Source organism: Myotis davidii, unplaced genomic scaffold, assembly GCF_000327345.1.
Source record: "Myotis davidii unplaced genomic scaffold, ASM32734v1 scaffold1219, whole genome shotgun sequence".
Classification (NCBI taxonomy): Eukaryota; Metazoa; Chordata; class Mammalia; order Chiroptera; family Vespertilionidae; genus Myotis; species Myotis davidii.
In genome coordinates, this window is record NW_006290442.1 from 809,821 (window position 1) to 815,393 (window position 5,573).

The window sequence follows — 5,573 nt, forward strand, 5'->3', positions numbered from 1 at the left end:
GGAGGTTGGGAGGGAAGCGCGAGGGGTCAGGAGGGCATCCGAGGGGCCAGGCCAGGACATAAAATGATGCCTCTCAGACTTTAGCCACTGCTGGCGTCCCTTTGATTAAGGCTACACTCATGTACCAACTACCACAGGTCCTACTATGCCCCTAATGGTTTCTTTTAAATCAAGTCACTCTTATTCCCTAACTCCATTCTTAGCAATATAGTCATGAAATCAGGTATTCTATTTTTCTAATATACATGAAAATAACTGCATATTTTTAAAAAATGTTTATTCATATGCCACCTAAAAGAACACTATGAAACCCTCTTAGCTCTTCAGACTATACAAAGGTAGCACTGCCCCAGCACCCCCAAAGTGATTTGGACATGCCCCTCATCGCCCCCTGCTGGCAAGATCTGTTCAGGTGGCCTTACCCCTTCCAGATGGTAAGCACCCTGGAGGCAAGAACTAAGATCTCCCCAGGGCTAGGGCAGAGGATGGGCCTTCAATAAGTCACGTGTGACTGTTCCACCCCTCGCCTCTGGGTGGCGCCGGGTGAGAAGAGAGAGGTCCCTTGGTCCCAAGGAGGGACCTGCAATCTCCTGCTTATGAGGGGCGTCCTCTCAGCTCCAGCTCTGCCCCCAATTCAAATACACACCAGCACCAACTCCTCACTCACCTGACCTTCCAACCAGTCACCGTTTATCCTGCCCAGCCCAGCATAGGGAGAGCAGTGGGGGATCAGAGAGGCCGAAACACTGTCTCTGCTCTCAAAGAACTGAAACTTGTGGGAGAGCAAGTAGAATAAGTGAGCTGGTTGGGGTAGGGTGGAGAGAAGAGGGCTTGGGAAGACAGAGAGCCCACAAGTGACAATCCAACGTCTGCCCCAGAACCTGCCCCGTGGTGACGCTGCAGGCCCAGGAGATGCCGGCCAAGGATGCAGACAATGCACCCAGATGCCCCATCTCATCCTCAGTGCCCCTTCCTTCCGATTACAACCCCACCCTTCTCCTTTCCACCCCTGTATCCCCTACTCCAAGCACCTCCCCAAACAAGCTTGCTTCTCTACTTTCTCAGCCTAAGAAGAAAGCTGCCCCCCTACATTACTCTAAAGGTGCCCCCTACCACTCGCCTTCCTGCCCTCAGAATGCCCCTTGTTCCCCATCCTCCACGCTATTCATAGCTGTGGTGCGGGTGGGCAGCTCACAGGCCATTCCTGGAACAGGTGTGGGGGATCGGGTGACTGACAGATGAGCCAGACAGCCGTAGCCTGGGTGTGGGGGCTGGAGGGGCTCAGATTCATTGTCATGTGCTGGTATGTGCCTGGGAGAAATGTCAGGGACCAGAAGGGAACAGCAGCCAGTCCGGCGTACTCTCCTTCCTTCATGGCCTCAGCTCAGCTCTGCCCAGCATTTTCAATTTGCAGACAGGCATTAACGGCCATCAGTGTCCATGAGTCCCCTCTCTCCCCACCCCAAGAACAGAGGTGGCCTCTGCTAGTCTCATATGTTCTGGGGAAGAGGGGAGGTCTCAGCTTCTCAGACCTGCTCCAAAACCCACCGTATGAATCCAACAGAGCACAGCTCACAACTCAACCCCTCCTGCACACTCAGGCCCCTCCCAGCCGGGAACAATTTGTACTGGCAGCCCACTGAGCTACTGCTGCCACTCCTTCCCTAAGAGCAGGACTTTCAGTGGGAGGTAGGTTGGGGACATCAAAGTCCTCCTCTCACTCCAGCGGGGCTCTGATCTCCCCAGCATGCCTGCACAGGCCTGGGCGGAGTGGAATACTGCCAGGCAGAAGAAGAAAGGAAGACTTCAGGAGAAGGGCACTGTTTCGTTGCCTTTGCCATTGCCCGTGGCCAGTCTCACACCAGCTGATGGCTGAGCAGGAAGTGGGCAGGCCAGGGCCCAGGAGATGAGGGTCCAGATGTCTGCAGACGCCAAGCTGCCTGTGAGGACCCCATGGTTGACCAAAAGTCTCTTGGTTTGCGAACAGGAGCAATTCTTTCCCCACATTTGCACTTTCCTGGTGCCTCTACCTTCCCCAAGCAAGAGGAAGGGGAAAGAGGAGATGCCCACCAAGATGTAGTAGCGACTGACATGCCCCCATCTCTGATTTCTCCTGTCCTCATGCTGCCCAAGCCTCTGGCCTTCAGAGATAGCCCGGCTCAGGCACAGGGCTGGAGGAGGCAGGCATACTGCCTCCCTTCACTGCTGGCTGACATTTCGCCTCCTCCCACTCCCCTCCCTCTAGGTCCTCAGAGACACAGCCTGGAGCAAGCCCTCAAAAATGAACTGCTCGTTTTTCGGATGGAGAAACAGAGGCCCAGAGAAGATGAGATTTGCTTGTTGAGGCCCAGTGTTGCCCGCCTTGTGCCCCCGACACTCTGGAAGGGCCATGCTTGACCACCACGCTCCCCGGCACAGCAGTTGCTGCCCCAGGACCCTGAGATCCATTCTGGATTCTGCCACTCGGAATGTGAGTTCCTGGAAGACAAGAGCTACGTTGGGTTCGCATAGCGCAGGTGCTGTGCACAGCCCACGCCAGGGCACAAAGGCCTAATCGTGTGTCCTGGGTCCCCACGCTTCCCTACCTTCCCTTCTGCTTCCATCAATCTCACCTCCAACCTCCTCACAGAGGCAGAAAGAAGGAGAGGGCATTGACCACGACCAAGGCTACAGAACAGGCACGACAAGGAATGTCTGGGCTCTAGAAATCCAAGAAGCCCCACTGCCCAGCGCTACACTGAGGGCGCAGGGCTAAGACTGCTCTTTCTGTGCCGCCATAAGCCGTGTTCCTCAGGGTCAGGGGATCCTTTTCCAGGCAATCAGAGCCTTCTCTGACAGAAGGGGAGCACCAGGACCCCATATGGAGGGCACCCCAGGTGCTTGGCAAGGTTTAGTGTAATGGTTCTGAGCTCACACCCTAGAGCCAGACTGCCTGAGTCTGAATCCTGGTCCTGCCACTATGAACCTGGTGATGCTGGCAAGCCACTCCACCTCTGTGCCTGCTTCCCTGAGGGAATGTGGCTGTCAATCTGACCTACGTTTGGGGGTGTGGCAAGGATAAAACATGCTGATGTAGGTGATGGGATGCAATCAATGCCCGAGGTCATCTTTCACCGACCACCCCGACGCACCTCACTGCGTGTATGTAACAAGACCCAGAAAGAGCTCATCCTGGCCGGGTAGCTCAAGGCCAGGCCCCTACTTACTCCACGCCTCATCCTGGCCAGGCCCCTACTTACTCCACGCCTCATCCTGGCCAGGCCCCTACTTACTCTACGCCTCAGTCTCCCCCTGTGTGTGGAACTGGAGGCCTAGGATGGTCCCTCGCCAGGCCTACTTACTCCACGCCTCATCCTGGCCAGGCCCCTACTTACTCCACGCCTCAGTCTCCCCCTGTGTGTGGAACTGGAGGCCTAGGATGGTCCTCATCTAGATGGTGGATAGAAGAATGCAGAATATCATCTCCAATTAAAAGAAGGCAGGAGCCAGTGAAAAGTGCCACCTCCCCACTTCAGGGTCGTGTTCCCATAAATGCCTCCTGCCAACCAGGCCTCCCTTCTGACCCTCAGGGTAGTTGAGGCAGCACTGAGGAACAGCTGCAAATCATGTCACCCAAGCCCCTTCTCCGAGTCAAGGCGAAGCCTGGGCAGGTTTGGGGTTGGGGGAAGGTGGACTCAAGACGGTGTAGGCTTCTCAAAGGGAAGGCCAGAAGCCTCCCTAGGCCCACAGCAGGAAGGGAGCTGCCACGCCTGCTGTACAGGGACAATGCTCTTCAGTTGCCCAGAGCAGAGCTTCCTGGTTCCAATTCCCATGGTCAGGGCAGGAAGGGAGAGTAGGGAGAAGTAAGATTGTTTGAGCCCTTTCTGGCTGAGGTCCTAAAGAGATTGCTGTCCCTCACTGGGCCTATGTTATAGTGGTCTCCCACTTGTTTCCAGTCTGGACAGTTGATTTATCCAACTAAGCACAACTCTGGCCATGCCATGCCCTGTTCAAATACTTCAGTGATTCCTCATTACCTAAAGAGAAGGGACAGCAAATACACAGTAAATGTGCTACTGTCGTCCCCCACTACAGCCGTGACAGGCATTACTAGTCAATCCAGCACCTTCTCCACATCCTTCTCAACGGAGCCTTCCAACAGTGATGGCCAGTCCACTGCAGGGACACTCGGGTTAAACCCATTTTTCTGGACACCCAGTTAAAATGGGTTACGAACCACACAAGTTCACTTTTCCCTTCCAGACAGCCAACTAGAATGATAGTGAAGAACTTTTAAAAATGTGCTGCACCACAAAGGCGAAGAAAAGAGAGAAGAGGCCATAATGACAGAGAGTTCAACAAATCTGAGGAGACGGAAGGCGGACCAGAACTAGAATGGATTCTGTGGGGCAAAGGAAGCAAAAGGAATTACAACCTAAAAGTGCTCTCTGAGGGGTGACAGACAAGAAGTGAACTGATGTACTTCAGAGAAGCCCTGAGTGGCTTGGCACTAGAGGGACCAGGATAAAACACGAGGAGCTGATTGAAGACTGTATATAGGGTGAACATAGGGTGGGCAGGCCTCCAGGAGGACCTCTCCCACCCATTGGCAGAGGACGAAAGGGTAATAATCTTCAGAAATTAAACAGAGCTCAGATGGGGAGGGGGGCAGGGGGAGATAAGAATGAAAACAGAAAAATAAAGTGAAACCTGCATAAGAAAGGGTAGGGTCCCCTAGCCCTCTACCGTGCCCCCTTCCTATAATTCTACTAATCAAGTATATTCCTTCCCAGGGTGGATGGAGAATTAAAGGAATCTCCTCTGGAGAAACTGAACCACCTCAGAGAAAAAAAGTCCAGTGAACACACTGACATTAACTGGTTTTCCCAATTAAACAGCTGGCTCTCAACCCCAATTACCTTAAAGTGAAGCCCACCAGGTGACAATTCCTGCCTGGTAAACAGCGCTCCTGCTCATTATTAAAAATGAACAAATGGCACAAACAACAAAAGAAAGAATAAACTGGACTTCATCAAAATGAAAAGCTTTTGTGTTTCAAAGAACACTATAAAGAATGTGAAAAGACAGCTGACAGAATGGGAGTTAATATCTGCAAATCATATATCTGATAAGGGACTTCTATCTATAATACATAGAGGAACTCATCCATCTACACTAATAAAACACAAAGATGCTAATTGACCATACCTTTGCTACACCCTAAGCCACGCCCACCAATCAGATCGACTATATGCAAATTAACCCAACCAAGATGGCGGCTGGCAGCCACAGAGCTGAAGCAAGCAGGAGGCTTGGTTGCCTGGGCAATGGAGGAAGCCAAGCTTTCCGCCTGCTCTGAGCTGGCTGTGGCCTCCGCTTATGGCAACAAAGTTTCAATTATAGGACAAATAAATCCCAGATACCTGCTTCCAGATAGCCTCCATTGGAAGCCTGGGTCGCTGGGGGCCGTGGTCAGTCTGCAAACAGCCATCAGCCCCTCACCCAGGCTGGCCAGGCACCCCAGCGGGACCCCCCATCCTGATCCGGGACACCCTTCAGGGCAAACCAGCCGGCCCCAACCCATTCACCAGGTC

At 53.1% G+C, this 5,573-nt stretch overlaps 1 protein-coding gene across 1 annotated transcript in view; it reads right to left on the minus strand.

The window, feature by feature from the left end:
- TEAD4 (TEA domain transcription factor 4) overlaps positions 1-5,573 on the minus strand; it is a 51,664-nt gene that overhangs the window by 1,963 nt on the left and 44,128 nt on the right. The window lies entirely within an intron of this gene.